The 17,013-nt window shown below is 44.0% G+C and overlaps 1 non-coding gene across 1 annotated transcript; it reads left to right on the top strand.

Moving 5' to 3' along the window:
• The first annotated feature begins 2,179 nt into the window (after window positions 1-2,179).
• On the top strand, window positions 2,180-2,286 carry LOC113890562. Its single transcript, XR_003510527.1, has one exon. It is a non-coding gene; the product is annotated as a U6 spliceosomal RNA (small nuclear RNA).
• The last annotated feature ends 14,727 nt before the right edge of the window (window positions 2,287-17,013 follow it).

Raw genomic sequence — 17,013 nt, 5'->3', positions numbered from 1 at the left:
ATTGGGGCAGTTCCTGTCTGTTCCCTGATGATCCTTGGGGAGCAGTTAAAGTATCTTATTTCACCCTGTATCCCTATCATCCATTCTCTCCATCTCCATTCCTAAGGCCTCATCATTACTCATCAGGGCAGTTCCTACAGCCTCCTCTCTGGGTACTCCCATCACCCTCTTTGTCCATGCTGACCCTCAGCTCTCCTCCTTTGCAACCAGACAGATCATTCAAAAACACAATTGTGACTGTATCATTCCCTGAAAGTATCTGACAGCGTTATAATTTACAGGGCAAGTCCAAAATTAGCAACTTAATAACCAAATCTCTTCAAAATCTTGTCCCACTTCCAACCTATTATGCTCATCCCATACCAGGCAATTTCCCCTTCCCCACCTGTGACTTGAGCATGCCAGCCTCTGTGCCCAGGCTCACACTTTTTTTCCCTTCTGGAATGGCCTCTCCACCTCATCTCCGTCCATGATAAGACTTTTCTCAAAAGACAGCCTATGGCTTCCCTGGTGGCTCAGTGGTAAAGAATCTGCCTTCCAATGCAGAGACACAGGTTCAATCCCTGGTCCAGGAAGATCCCACATGCCATAGAGCAAGTAAGCCTGTGCACCACAAGTATTGAACCTGTGCTCTAGAGCCCGGAAACTGCAACTACTGAGCCCATGAGCTGCAGCTACAGAAGCCCGTGCACTCTTGAGCTGGTGCTCTGCAACAAGAGAAGCCACCACAATGAGAAGCCCAAGCACCACAACTAGAAAGTAAGCTCCCACTTGCTACAACTATATGTCAAGGCTGTATATTGTCACCCTGCTTATTTAACTTCTATGCAGAGTACATCATGCAAAACGCTGGGCTGGATGAAGCACAAGCTGGAATCAAGATTGCTGGGAGAAATATCAATAACCTCAGATATGCAGATGACATCACCCTTATGGCAGAAAGCGAAAGTGAAAGTGAAGGTCACTCAGTCGTGTCCAATTCTTTGCGACTGGAACTGTATAGTCCATGGAATTCTCCAGGCCAGAATACTGGAGTGGGTAGCCAAAAGGGGATCTTCTCAACCCAGGGATCAAACCCAGGTCTCCCACATTGCAGGCAGGTTCTTTACCAGCTGAGCCACAAGGGAATCCCAAGAATACTGGAGTGGGTAGCCTATCCCTTCTCCAGAGGATCTTCCTGACCCAGGAATAGAACCAAGGTCTCCTGCATTGCAGGCGGATTCTTTAATAACTGAGCTATGAGGGAAGCCCCTGGCAGAAAGCAAAGAGGAACTAATGAGCCTCTTGATGAGCCTCTCCTCTTAGAGAGTGAAAAAGGGCTTAAAACTCAACATTCAAAAAATGAAGATCATGGCATCCAGTCCCATCACTTCATGGCAAATATATGGGGAAACAATGCAAACGTGACAGACTTTATTTTCTTGGGCTCCAAAACCACTCCAGAGATGGTTGCCTGGCATCACTGACTTCATAGACATGAGTCTGAGCAAACTCTAGGAGATAGTGAAGGACAGGGAAGCCTGGTGTCCTGGAGTCACAAAGAGTCGACACAAGTGAGCAACTGAACAACAATTTGCCACAATTAGAAAAAGCCTGTGCAGCAACAAAGACCCAGAACAGCCAAAAATAAATACATAAATAAGGAGACAAAACTCAGCTCAAATGCCACCTCCTCCATGAAGCTTTCCGTAGCTCACCTTTGAATTCCCAGAGCACTTTGCTAGTTATTCTCTAGGGCCTGCTCTGCTTTTTAAAACTGATGTTAACATACAGATGTACTCTCCCCCATGGGACAATAGGCATCTTAAGAAAGTCTTATCATCTAGTGTGCAGCATACAGTAGGCACTGGTAATCATTAGTTATTGATGCACAAACTGCCATAGACAGATTATAGGCTAATGAGAGCATGAATCAGAAGAAGAGAACTGGGATAGAGGGGGAACCACTAATCACTACCAAAAAAGAATGGTCAACAAGGCCAAAGGTGTAACTGTCTTAATGACAACAACTTATAAGGCCTGGGCCTTGTGCTACCCATCACATTTACTCATCATATCCACTCTGTTATATAGGTACAATTCTCATCTGAATTATTTAGATGAAAAATTGAGGCTCTGGGAGGGCAAATTCTTTTTTTCAGCCACCAACCTTTTTGTTGGTCTATAAACACATCTTACAGTGCTCACTTCGGAAGCACATATACTAAAATTGGAATAATACGGAGAAGATTAGCATGGCTGCTGTGCAAGGATGACATGCAAATTCGTGAAGCATTCCATATTTTTTGTATTCTAACACATATGTATGGAATCTAGAAAAATGGTACTGAAGAATTTATTTAGAGGGCAGCAATGGAGATAGAACTGTGGTGTTGGAGAAGACTCTTGAGAGTCCCTTGGACTGCAAGGAGATCCAACCAGTCCATTCTGAAGGAGATCAGCCCTGGGATTTCTTTGGAGGGAATGATGCTGAAGCTGAAACTCCAGTACTTTGGCCACCTCACTCGAAGAGCTGACTCATTGGAAAAGACTCTGATGCTGGGAGGGATTGGGGGCAGGAGGAGAAGGGGATGGCAGAGGATGAGATGGCTGGATGGCATCACTGACTCGATGGACATGAGTCTGAGTGAACTCTGGGAGTTGGTGATGGATAGGGAGGCCTGGTGTGCTGCAATTCATGGGGTCGCAAAGAGTCGGATACGACTGAGCGACTGAACTGAACTGAACTGAATGGAGAAACAGACAGAGAATAGACTTATGGACATGGGGAGAGAGGAGGAAAGGGTGAGATGTATGGAAAGAGTAACATGGAAACTTACATTACCATGTGTAAAATAGATAGCCAACAGGAATTCGTTGTATGGCTCAAGAAACTTAAACAGGGACTCTGTATCAACCTAGAGAGGTGGGGTGGGGAGAGAGATGGGAGGGAGGTTCACAAGGGAGGGGATATATGTATACCTGTGGCTGATTAATGTTGAGGTTTGATAGAAAATAACAAAATTCTGTAAAGCAATTATCCTTCAGTTAAAAAATAAATTAATTAAAAACAAAAAACACACACCTTACATACTACCTCCTCAGAGCCTTTACACTTGTTCTACCCTCACCTGAAACATTCTTCCCCCAAGTATAAACAAGGCTTGCTGCCTCCCTTCTTACAGGTCTTTTATCAAATATCACATTATTAGGCTTCCTGTCTCCACCATATAAAAAGTGGCAAATAACTAACTCCCTGGCATTTCATCTCCCTCTCACTTGCTTTACCACCATATCACTTATTTCTATCCCTCATATTACATATTTTATTTTATTTTGTCTTATTGGCCACTCCCTGAGGCATGTGGGATCTTAGTTCCCTGACCAGGGATGGGAACTATGCCCCCCCTGCAGTGGAAGTATGGAATCTTCACCAGGGAAGTCCCTACATATTTTATTTATTTGGATATTTTCAATCTCTCCCCACTAGATTATAAATTTCAGTCACACTGGTCAGGGGCAAAGCCCAGATTCAAATCCAGTTCTGAATCCAAAACCAGATGACAAAATTATAGTCTTATGAGGCAAAGAAAACAGCTTTGGTCTTTATGGCCCTCAAAGACAAATGCCTTTGATCACAGAGGAAGCATTAAGGAGGCTGATTTCATCTTAATATGAGTACATAGTTGTTAGCTGGAGTTCTCTCTACCTCTTAAGAACCAAATAAGGGAATTCCCTGGCCATCCAGTGGTTAGGACCCCATGCTTTCATTGCTGAGGGTCCAGGTTTAATCCCTGGTCAGGGAACTAAAATTCCACAGCCAACTAGCATAGTCAAAAAAGCAGAACAAACATACAAACAAACAAAAAAGAACAGATAATATTAGTCAAACCCTCATTCCCCCAAATTCCCGGAAACATTCCCAAACATTATTGGAAATCCCCAGGGCAATTACATTGCCGTAATAACCTGTCTCTGCATTCCTGCTTCCACTGTCTGAATTTAGCTTATGGATTGCCTCACATCCCCTGTGTGTTATCCTTGTCCTGCACCTGGTCCTCAATCCTTTGTCATCAAAAACAATCGCTTGCTCCAATGCTTTGTGACCAAACTTTACTGAAGATTCATGGGACAGAGAGAACTTAGCACAACTGCAGAAGACCTTTGAAATTTAGTATTAGAAATTATTGTTCTTAAAAGCCTTTCTGGTACTATGCCGTATTATTTGACTTTCCTTTCTCTTCTTTCTCTCCAGCCTTCTCTTCCTGGCCCCTTCAAATTCTCAAAAGCAAAAACAAACAAACAAAATGCCCCTTATCTTATTCACATCATTTAAGCTCCTTCCTGCCCCCAACCTCAGGTGTCTTTAACCTCTTTACTTTTTTGTTTTGACTGTGCTGGGTCTTTGTTATGGCACATGGGCTCTGCATTGCCACATGTGGGCTACTCTCCAGCTGCACTGACTGGGGAGTACTCTCCCCTCGTGGTACACAGGCTTTTTGTTACAGTGGGTTCTCTTGTTGCAGAGCATGGGCTCTAGGGCACGCCAGCTCAGTAGTTCTGGCCCATAGGCTTACTTGCCCCACAGCATATGGGGTCTTAGTTCCTGGACCAGGGATCAAATCAGGGACCCCTGCATCGGCAGGCAAATTCTTAACCACTTGGCCCTCAAGGAAGTCCCTAACCTCTTCCTTTCTAAAGCCATGGATTTGGCCAAAATACTTGTGAAACCATTTACCTTAGATTGGAACTTGAACCCACAGGCTGGGACTCAAACTAGGCCAAAACCTTGCTTGGGACTTGAACCCAGCCAAAACCCACAGTCCTCCAACAGAGATCACAGACCTAGTTTCAGAACCTAATGAAGTTCAGGTTCTTGATGTCTCATCGCAGAAAAAATTCAGTGAACGACAAAATGATAGGCAAGAAGTAGCTATATTGAGAAACACACTCCACAGAGTGTGGGCCATCACAGAGAGTGAGGGTGACAGCCCCCAAATGTAGCGTGGTTAGTTTTTATGGGCTGGGTAATTTCATAGGCTAGTGAGTGGGAGGATGATTTCAACTATTTTGGGGAAGGGGTGGAAATTTCCAGGAATTCGGCCACCACCAACTTTTTGATCTTTTGATGGTGCCTTAGAACTGTCATGGACTTCTCTAGTGGCTCAGAAGATAAAGAATCTGCCTGCAATGCAGGAGACCTGGGTTCGATCCCTGGGTTGGGAAAATCCCCTGGAGAAGGGAATGGCTACCCTCTTCAGTATTCTTACCTGGAGAACCCCATGGACAGAGGAGCCTGGCAGGCTACAGTCCATAGGGTCACACGCGGAGTTAGACATGATTGAACTACTAACACTTTCTTTTACTTCTTTCTTTGGAACTGTCATAGTGCCTCTGGGTGTATCATTTAGCTTGCTGATTGAGGATCAAGGTCTAGTCGAAGCTGACATGTCTGCCATCTTGGACCCATCTGATTCAAATCAGTTTATGTTTTGTCTTCAGGATATGTCATTCTTTCAAAAGTTGTCCTCTGCCCCCTTCCCTCCTGTTTCACTTGGGTCATCCGATTAGAATCTTCCCATCTTTTGTTTTAGTTTCAGTCAAAGGGAGTAATTTAGTTCTTCCAATTCATGAGAAAAAAAACTTCCCTTTGATTTTGACTCTCCAGTGATGGTGATCTTCGGTGGCCTCAGCCTACAGTGGCTTGAAGCAGGATCTCAGTTTCCCAGCCAGAGACTAAAGTCAGGCCCCAGCAATAAGAGCACTGAACCCTATCTCTAGACCATGAGGGTCAATGACAAGATCTTGGCTTGTCTGATTTGCAGAAATAAATTTCAACAAAGAGACAAGTAGTAGTGAAACAAATAAAGGCCTTATTGGGGGAAAAATTATGTGTGCATAAATATGTCACCGGATATGCAGATGACACCACCCTTATGGCAGAAAGTGAAGAAGAACTAAAGAGCCTCTTCATGAAAGTTAAAGAGGAGTGTGAAAAAATTGGCTTAAAACTCGACATTCAGAAAACTAAGATTATGGCATCTGGTCCCATCACTTCATGGCAAATAGATGGGGAAACAGTGGAAACAGTGACAGACTTTATTTTGGGGGGCTCCAAAATCACTGTAGATGGTGACTGCAGCCATGAAAGACACTTGCTTCTTGGAAGATAAAGCTATGACAAACCTAGACAGCATATTAAAAAGCAGAGACATTACTTTCCCAACAAAGGTCCGTCTAGTCAAAGCTATGGTTTTTCCAGTAGTCATGCATGGTTGTGAGAGCTGGGCTATATAGAAAGCTGAGCACCGAAGAATTGATGCTTTTGAACTGTGGTGTTGGAGAAGACTCTTGAGAGTCCCTTGGACTGCTAGGAGATCAAACCAGTCAATCCAAAAGGAAATTAGTCCTGAATATTCATTGGGAGGACTGATGCTGAAGCTGAAGCTCCAATACTTTGGCCACCTGATGCGAAGAACTGACTCATTAGAAAAGACCCTGATGCTGGGAAAGGTTGAAGGCGGGAGGAGAAAGGGACAACAGAGGATGAGGTGGTTGGATGGCATCACCGACTCAATGGACACGGGTTTGGGTGGACTCCAGGAGTTGGTGATGGACAGGGAAGCCTGGCGTGCTGCAGTCCATGGAGTCACAAAGTGTCAAACACGACTGAGTGACTGAACTGAACTGAGACCGATGTGGGTGGGTTCAGATAGAGAGTCATGCCTTTGTGGTAGTTTCAATCACTCATATGAGGTATTTCTTCTGTTTCCTCTGGCCAGTCATCGTGCTTTGCCTGGGTCTGAGTCTGTATCTGGTATATTTCTCAGTGTCCTTGCCTATGTGTACAAGTCTCTCTTAGCCAAGATGGATTCTAGCACAGAGGTGTGACATCATCTACTATGGGGTGGTGCCCCCTCCCTTTCTCGCCCCTGAGGAGACATTCTGTGCATGTGTAGTCAGGAAGGTCTTCTTGACCTCAGGAATGAGAAATATGTGGTCTCTTTTTTTTTGCTGTTCTTCTTACTAGGTTTTTTTTTTTTTCTCTTTTACTTTTTTCTTTTTTTTAATTGGAGGAAAATGCTCCACAACACTGAATTGCTCCTTTGTCTTTTATCTCAGCTCATGCCACTATCTTATCTTGGAGTATCTGCCCACAGGGAACACATCTATCTCCCATCTCAATGGCAGATTACTTCTGTAGGTAGTGAGTACCCCATCCTTGGAATTACCCAAGCAAAGGCCTGATTCAAATACTTGGAAGATTTATATTATAGAACATGAATGAAGAACACTGTAAAGATCCTTTAAATTTCAGAACCTATGATTCTGTAACAATTTGGCACTTTTTTCTGAACACCATGCAAAACCATATGACTTTTTCAATTGCATATAACAGAGAACTAGTTCAAAGTGGCTTTAAAGTGGGGAGGGGTGGATTCATTACCTCATGTAAAGTAAGGTAGCTGAATCCAAGTGCTCAAAGTCTTCAGTATATCTTCCCCATTTCTTGGCACCACTTAACTAGTCTTGGCTTCTGTCTTACATGGACTCTCCCTTGATTGGCAAAAGCCACCAGTCAGTTCCAGGCCTGCATTCTTTAGCTTCACTGTCTCTATTCCCAACTCCCTAACAGGAGAGATGGCCTCTGCCTCCCAGTTGTTCCAGTGAAAGGCTTTCATTGCCCCGCTTGGATGAATTGCCCACCACTAAACCAATTCCCGCAATGATTGACTATGCCAGGGTCTTAATGCCCATCCCTGGAATTCAGAGGTGGACATGGCTCATTTGAATCACATTGAAACAGGAGGGAAAGGGGACAGGGCACAACCTTTAAAAGAATTAAAACTGTTTACCTCAGACTGGGTCTTGAACCTAGGTGCTGGGACTCAAACCAGGTCAAAACCCAGTTTGGGACTCTAACCCATGTGGCTGGGACTGGAACCCACAGTATTGGTTTCAGGACCTAATGAAGCTCAGGTTCTTGATGTCTCATCCCAGAAAGAATTCGGTGAGAAACAAAGTGATAGTTAAGAAGTGGATTTCTTCAGAAATACACTTCATAGACAGAATGTGGGCCATGAAGGAGGATAAGTGTGGCAGCCTTGAAATGAGGTGTGGCTAGCTTTTATGGGCTCAGTAATTTCATAGACTAATGAGTGGGAGGATTATTCCAACTATCTTGGTGAGTTCAGTTCAGCTCAGTCACTCAGTTATGTCTGACTCTTTGCAACCCCATGGACTGCAGCATGTTAGGCTTCCTTGTCCATCAACACTCCTGGAGCTTGCTCAAACTCATGTCCATTGATTTGGTGATGTCACCCAACCATCTCATCCTCTGTCATCCCCTTCTCCTCCCGCCTTCAATCTTTCCCAGCATCAGAGTCTTTTCTAGTAAGTTCTTCAAACCAAGTGGCCAAACTAATGGAGTTTCAGCTTTAGTATCAGTCCTTCCAATGAATATTCAGGACTGATTTCCTTTTGAATTGATTGGTTTGATCTCCTAGCAGTCCAAGGGACTCTCAAGAGTCTTCTCCAACACCACAGTTCAAAAGCATCAATTCTTTGGTGCTCAGCTTTCTCTATACTCCAACTCTCAAAACCATGCATGACTACTGGAAAAACCATAGCTTGGCAAAGTAATGTCTCTGCTTTTTAACATGCTGTCTAGGTTTGTCATAGCTTTTCTTCCAATGAGCAAGCGTCTTTTAATTTCATGGCCACAGTCACTATCTACAGTGATTTTGGAGCCCCCCAAAATAAAGTTTCTCATTGTTTCCATTATTTCCCCATCTATTTCCCATGAAGTGATGGGACCAGATGCCATGATCTTCATTTTCTGAATGTTGAGCTTTAAGCCAACTTTTTCACTCTCCACTTTCATTTTCATCAAGAGGGTCTTTAGTTCCTCTTCACTTTCTGCCATAAGGGGTGGTGTCATCTGCATATCTGAGGTTATTGATATTTCTCCCAGCAATCTTGATTCCAGCTTATGCTTCATCCAGCCCAGCATTTCACATGATGTACTCTGCATATATGTTAAATAAGCAGAGTGACAATACACAGTCTTGACACACTCCTTTCCCAATTTGGAACCAGTCTGTTGTTCCATGTTCAGTTCTAACTGTTGCTTCCTGACCTGCATACAGATTTCTCAGGAGGCAGGTCAGGTGGTCTGATAGTCCCATCTCTTGAAGAACTTTCTGCAGTTTGTTGTGATCCACACAGTCAAAGGCTTTGGCATAATCAATAAAGCAGAAGTAGATGTTTTTCTGGAATTCTCGTGCTTTTTTGATGATCCAGTGGATGTTGGCAATTTGATCTCTGGTTCCTCTGCCATTTCTAAATCCAGTTTGAACATCTGGAAGTTCACAGTTCACATATTGCTGAAGCCTGGCTTGGAGAATTTTGAGCATTACCTTGCTAGCGTGTGAGATGAGTGAAATTGTACAGTAGTTTGAATATTCTTTGGCATTGCCTTTCCTTGGGATTTGAAAGAAAACTGACCTTTTCTAGTCCTGTGGCCACTGCTGAGTTTTCCAAATTTGTTGGCATATTGAGTGCAGCACTTTCACAGCATCATCCTTTAGCATTTGAAATAGCTTAACGGGAATTCCATCACCTCCACTAGCTTTGTTCCTAGTGATGCTTCCTAAGGCCCACTTGACTTCGCACTCCAGGATGTCTGGCTCTAGATGGCCTTACAAATAGCTGAGATAAGAACAGAAGCTAGAGGCAAAGGAGAAAAAGAAAGATATACCCATTTGAATGCAGAGTTCCAAAGGATAGCACGGAGAGATAAGAAAGCCTTTCTCAGTGATCAATGTAAAGAAATAGAGGAAAATAGAATGGGAAAGACTAGAGATCTCTTCAAGAAAATTAGAGATACCAAGGGAACATTTCATGCAAAGATGGGCACAATTAAGGACAGAAATGGTATGGACCTAATGGAAAGAGAAGATATTAAGAAGAGGTGGCAAGAATGCACAGAAGAACTATACAGAAAAGGTCTTCACGACCCAGATAACCACAATGGTGTGATCACTCACCTAGAGCCAGACATCCTGGAGTGTGAAGTCAAGTGGACATTAGGAAGCATCTTGGGGAAGGAGTGGAGATTTCCAGGAACTGGGCCACTCCCACTTTTTGGTCTTTTGATGGTGCCTTGGAACTGTCATCGGAGAAGGCGATGGCACCCCACTCTAGTACTCTTGCCTGGAAAATCCCATGAATGGAGGAGCCTGGTAGGCTGCAGTCCATGGAGTCGCTAAGAGTCGGACACGACTGAGCGACTTCACTTTCATTTTTCACTTTCATGCATTGGAGAAGGAAATGGCAACCCACTCCAGTGCTCTTGCCTGGAGAATCCCAGGGACGGGGGAGCCTGGTGGGCTGCCGTCTATGGGGTCGCACAGAGTCGGACACGACTGAAGCGACTTAGCAGCAGCAGGAACTGTCATGAAGGCTCTGGTTGTGTCATTTAGCTTGCTGATGAGGAAAAAGCTAACCCAAAATACAGACAAAGATATATGTACAAAGATTTTCATCACAGCATTTTTATAATAAAAAAGAAAGAAAGAGGGACTTCTCTGAAGGTCCGGTGGTTAAGAATCCACCTTCCATTGCAGGGGACATGAGTTTGATCCCTGGTCAGGGAACTAGGATCCCACATGCCATGGGGCAACTAAGCCCTCGTGACTTGACTAGACAGAAGCCTACAGGCTGCAGTGGATGGTCTTGTGTGCTGAAGCTAAGACCTGACATAACCAAAAAGATAATAAAAAATTAGTAAATATTTTAGGAAAGAAAGGAGGGAAGGAAGGGAAGAAAGAAAAGGCCTGTACGTCTAAGGATGGGAGAGTGGTAAATATATATATATACATGGTAACTCCATATACTAGAAGATTATGCAGTCATTTAAAATTTTTTTAATGGTTTTAAATCAAGAAATAGTTCTTACAATTTTATTGAATAAGAAAGCAAGACACAAAATTGTCTATGCAGTGTATTAACCATGTAAAAGAAAACTACATATGCCCAGAAATGGAAAAAAGGAAATACTTTAAAATGTTAGCAGTATTTCTCTCTTGATGGATGCTTGATCTTTTTCTTTTTTTATTTGCTTGTGTTATCTACAATTACCAAATATTATTTAAACATTTGTTTTCTTTTTTAAACTACCCCTTCTCAGCTCCTAAATTTGGCCATCCCTTACCACGGCAAGTTATTTGGACACCTGGAAAAAAAAACACTTGGTAAGTGACAGATGAAGGTTAGCAACATTTTTTTGTGTGTATCTTTTTTTTTTTTTTTTTATGAGGTGATATTTCATTGTGATTTTCACTTTCATTTTCTGATGATTAGTGATGTTGAACACCTTTTCATTTACTGGTTGGCCATTTGTATGTCTTCTTTGAAGAAATGTCTGTTCAGGTCCTCTACCCATTTTTTAACTGAGATTTATTTCTTTTTCTTGGTTGCTGTTGACTTGCAGGAGTTTCTTGTATATTTTAGATATTAACCCAGTATCAGATATGTGGTTTGTAAATATCTTCTCCCATTCTTTAGGTTGACTTCTCACTTTGTTTCTTTTTTCATGCAGAAGCTTTTTAGTTTGATATAGTTTCACTTTTATGTTTTTGTTGTCTGCATCAAACCCAAGAAATCATTGCCAAGACCAATGTCACAATGTTTCTCTCTCTCTTTTCTTTTAGGAGTCTTATAGCTTCAGGTCTTATATTTAAGTCTTATCCACTTTGAGTTGACTTTTTTGTTTGGTGTAAGATAAGGATCAAATTTCATTCTTTTGCATTCAGATATTCAATTTTCCCAACACCATTTGTTGAAGGGACTAGTCTTTCCTTCCTTGTGTATTTTTGGCTTTTATCAAATCAGTTGGCTTTTTACATCTGACTTTATTTGTAGACTTTGTATTCTGCTCCCTTGGTCTATATGTCTGTTTTTATGCTATACTGTTTAAGTACTGTAGCTTTTTCATTTAAAATCAGGAAGTGTGAGGCCTATACGAGGCTTCCAGCTTTGTTCTTCTTTCTTAAGATCTCTTTAGCTACTCTGAGACATTTGTGGTTCCTAATGAGTTTTAGAATTATTAAAAATTTTTGTAAAAAAGTGCTTTTGACTTCTTGATGGGAATAGCATTGAATCTGTAGATTGCTTGGGTAGAATGGACGTTTTAATAATATTAATTCTTCCAACCCATGAAGACAGATATTTTTCCACTGATTTGTGTCTTTTTCGATTTATTTCATCCATGTTTTACAACTTTCAGTGTATAAGTCTTTCACATCTTTGGTTGAGTTTATTTCTAAGTATTTTATTATGTGGTTGTAAATGGAATTGTTTTCTTAATTTCCTTTTCAGATAGTCTGTTATTAGTGTAGAGAAAAACAACTGATTTTTATTTATTTTTTTTTTCACCCTGCTTATTTATTTATTTATTTTTTTTTCCTGAAAAATTTCACAATATAATGTTGATAGTTTACCATGAAGAAATTAAGAAAAGAGAATAGTTTCTAATGTTTATCCATGTATTGACTGTTCGTAGTGCTCTTTACTCCTTCCTGTATTTCCAAGTTTTGTTTTGATATTATCATCATTCATAAAGGACTTTATCATTTTTTATAGCTCGTGCATGCTTCCTTAGCTTTCATTTCTCTGAAGGTGTTTTCCCCCCCATTTCAAAAGATACTTTCAATGAATATCTATTACAGAATTGACAGCTTTAATTTTTCAGCACTTTATTTTTTTTTTATTTGATAAATTTAACGCCTTTTATTGCCATACCTCATTTTACTGTGCTTTGCTTTAGTGAACTTTATAGATACATGTTTTTTTTTTTTTTTTCCTTGTTAATTTTCTGTTTAGTTGATCTATCCATATTGTGTGTATCTTAAAAATTCTCCCCAACCATTCACAGAAAGATCAGGGTTTTTTTAATAGTCAGTCCTTCCTTAGAAAGAATTCATCACTTCATCACAAGAGGTTTTTTTTTAAGTAAAACAAAACCTGGGAACAGAACAGAAACTTGTGCTGAACCCTGATATGAAAATGAACAGGCTAACTAGGATTCCAGCGGCCAGTGAAGTACCAGTGCAGAAAGGATGCTCAGGTTGATGGATGCCAGAGATCGAGGTAGAAGTACCTCCATCTCAGGCCTGAAATGCCTGAAGGAATTCCAGCCTGCCAGTTTTGGGGCTCTGTGGACACATTCTGCCTAAAGGCCCCTCAGATGACAAGGTCTCCCTCACCGCAGGCAGTGGCTGATTGCCAATGACCACCGGCTGGAAAGACAGACAAGATTATGCTTCTATGACCTCACATATTGTACCATCTCCAGGAAGTTTCCCTGCCTCCTTCCTGAGTCCCCAGAACCCCTCTAGATTGCATTTCTTTCTCAAGGAGCCATGGCTGTGGTGCTTTTCCATACCCTCTTAGATCTAATGTCACCACTGATGATGTGGCAGCTGGAATTGTGAGAAGACATCACGCAGAACTTTGTTCACGTCCAAGCTCTGACTCTCAACTCCTGAGCCTCAGCTTCCTGAGCTATAAAATGGACACAGTAATCTCCACAGCACAGAGCACTGGCGCCCTCCGGGCATGCGTGCTAAGTCGCTTCAGTCGTGTCCAACTCTTTGCGACCCTATGGACTGTAGCCCACCAGGCTCCTCTGTCCTAGGGATTCTCTAGGCAAGAATACTGGAGTGGGTTGCCATGCCCTCCTCCAGAGGATCTTCCCAACCCAGGGATTGAACCCACATCTCTTATGTCTCTTGCATTGGCAGGCAGGTTCTTTACCACTAGGGCCACCTGGGAAGCCCACTGCCCCCCTCCAGGGACTCTCTATGGGAACCATTTGACAACTCAATCCTCACGTTCCTATAACATGATTGTGCCCAAAGAAACTGCTGAGCAGTCCAGAACCACAAAGGAATGCCCACTGGTAGCAGCACCCCCAACCCAGCCTCCCCACCCAGATCTCTACCCAGTTCTAGCCAAGGAACAGCCAGCCAGTAGTGCTGGAGACACCCCTCCCATCTTATGGACAGAGTAATTGCCGGGTGGGACAACAGGACCTCAATTATTGAGGGTCTGTTCAGAGGTCAAAGGCATGCTGAAAACTGAACTCAGATTCCCCTTAAATGTGTTACTCTTTCTGATCCCTTGATCTCTGTCTCAGAGAACAGCAGCACCCTGGGGACCCAAGTTAGAAATCAAGATCTGCCTCTTATTCAATCTCTCAAACCCATCCACTTCTTCCCACCCCACCGGTGCCGCATAGTTCAAGCCATTACCCTTCTCCTCACAGGTCTCCTTGCCTCCACACTGCCCCACTAGGAACCTATCTCCTCCTGCCTTTGCTGAAAACTCCTCAACAGCTCTTAAAAAGGAAACCAGCCTCAGGAACTGAGCCTCCACCTTGAACATCCGGCCCCAGCTTACCTTTCTAATCTCATCTCTTTCCACTCCCCGCCTCACACCTCCTTATTTCCCCCAAATTCACTCTCACGTTTCTCACCCACCTGCTCCTCCTCCTGCTGTCTGCTCGGTCATTAACATTCTTCCCTTCTTCCTCTTTCACCAACAAGCTGCTACTCATATTCTAAGACTCCGCTCTGATTTCCACTCTTCCAGAAGACTTTTTGCTCCCCATCCTCACCCCCAAACTAGGCTATGTTTTCACTGCTACAACTTGCTGAACACTGTTCCAAGCACCTTTGCTGTCCCAACTCATTTAATCCTCAAATCCACGGACCCTGGCCTAGGTTTTCTTCTTTTTCTTCTTGTTTTTTTAAATCTATTTGGCTGCATCAGATCTTAGTTGCAGCATGTAGGATTTTGTTGTGGCTCATGGGCTTAGTTCATGTAACTCATGTAGCTCATGCCCTGTGGCATGTGGGATCTTAGTTCCCCCACCAGGGATGACACCTGAGTCCCATGCATTGCAAGGCAGATTCTCAACCACTGGACCACAGGGAAGTCCCTGTTATTCTTAATTTTACAGATAAGAAAACTGAGGCTTGTAGAAGTTAAAGCAAATTTTCCAAGGCCAAACAGTAAGTAGGCTTTGTACGGCTGAAAACTAGGTCTACTGTTTTTTGTTTTTTAAATAAAAAGAGCTGTATTGTCCTTTTCTGATTATAAAAGTAACAAGAAAAAAGCAAACACACTCCTCTTTTTGTCAATGTGTTGAGTATCCTTGGTCAAGGATGCAGTAGTCATTCAGTAAATGCCTCTCCTTATACCTATACATACATGCTGATTTGTATGGACAGCATTTCCTATAAACTGCTCATACCATTCTGCAGGTCTGTTTCCTTAAGTTGGAGCCCAAGCACCAGGCACCCCCCACCCGCCTTGTCCTCTCTTCTGTCCTCCCCCTAGCAGTCTCAGACTCTCAAGCCTCAGATGCTTGTAACTCCAGCTTTGGTTTCCCTGCGGAACAGTGATAATTCAAATTTGGTCTTGGTGTCCAAACCACGTCTGTACCGAGACCAAGCCACGCTCAGGCTTGGGGCTGCCCCTCACAGGCCACTCACATACCCACCACGATCTCCACGGCTACACATGGTCCCGAGTCCAACACCTTCAAATCTCTCCAAAACCTCAGGCGCGGACCTGAGTTCCAGCTGCCCACCCTCCACACTCCTAGCTGGGTTCTTGGTGGTGTTCCAGACCACTGCTTCCGGCTCCACATCAGGCGTTCCGGCGCGTTAATTACAGCCCTGCTCCCACCCGCCCCCCATCCCACCCCGGGCTCCCACCGCCACCTTTATCCCAGGGCTGCCGCGGAAGGCACCCCACCCACACCCCACCCCGTTCTAGGCCCTGGCGTCCCCGGCTCAGGGCCGAGGGAGACACTTCCAGTCCAGCTCTGGCGCCGGGTGCGTCCCGCTTTACGGAAGAAAGTCCGGGAATAATCCAGAGCGGATTTGCATCACAGCAACACTGGATAGGCTCACAGCCTCCAAACCCCTAAGGCCGAGAAAGTCCCTCTCCCGTCACCGCCCAGTGGCCGGATCGGAGGCTGTGAGGAAGTGCAAAGGAAGCTGCTGAAGGGAGGAGGTGTGCACACTGGCCGGGAAAGGTGTAATCGCTTCCCCTTTGCTGGGCCGGACCTCAGACTGGGCCTGGGTCCTGTCGAGGCTAGGATTAAAGGAAAAGCTGGCGCCCTGGGGTGGCGACAGTCTAGCGGCCCCCACCCCTTACTGCTAAGAGTCTCCCAGCCCTGGTCTCCTCAGATTGGCCCACCAGCTGCTTCTGGGCCCTGTATCCCTGTGGCCTCCACCTCTGTGACTGCGCACAGAACACAAACAGCCCTGAGCCTTGTATCACTGGGCATCAGATTTCTCTTCCTCGTGGGATAATTCATTCATCCCAGGTGGCCAATCGGTGCCCCCTCCAGAGGCTGCTCTTACTTTTTCTCAACCAGGAATGTCTTTTACCCCTTTGCATCAGCTAAAACGTTGTCCTTTCTTTAAGTCCACCTTTAAAACCACCTATACTTTTTCTTTGGAGAAGGCAATGGCACCCCACTCCAGTACTCTTGCCTGGAAAATCCCATGGATGGAAGAGCCTGGTGGGCTGCAGTCCATGGAGTCGATAAGAGTCGGACACGACTGAACGACTTCACTTTCACTTTTCACTTTCATGCATTGGAGAAGGAAATGGCAACCCACTCCAGTGTTCTTGCCTGGAGAATTCCAGGGACGGGGGAGCCTGGTGGGCTGCCGTCTATGGGGTCGCACAGAGTCAGACACGACTGAAGTGACTTAGCAGCAGCAGCAGCATACCTTTTCTTTCTTTATAAATATTTAATTGGCTGCACTGGATCTTTGTTGCTGCATGCAGGATCTTTGATCTTCACTGTGGCATGTGGGATCTTCAGTTACAGCATGGAAAATTTTAGTTGTGGCATGCAGGATATAGTTCCCTATCCAAGGATCCAGCCTGGGCCCCTTGCATTGGGAGCATGGAGTGGTAGCCACTGGACATCCAGGGAAGTCCCCCACC

Source organism: Bos indicus x Bos taurus, chromosome 3, assembly GCF_003369695.1.
Source record: "Bos indicus x Bos taurus breed Angus x Brahman F1 hybrid chromosome 3, Bos_hybrid_MaternalHap_v2.0, whole genome shotgun sequence".
Lineage (NCBI taxonomy): Eukaryota > Metazoa > Chordata > Mammalia > Artiodactyla > Bovidae > Bos > Bos indicus x Bos taurus.
Note: the sequence above shows the minus strand (reverse complement) of the source record. Positions and strands in the feature narration are given on the sequence as shown.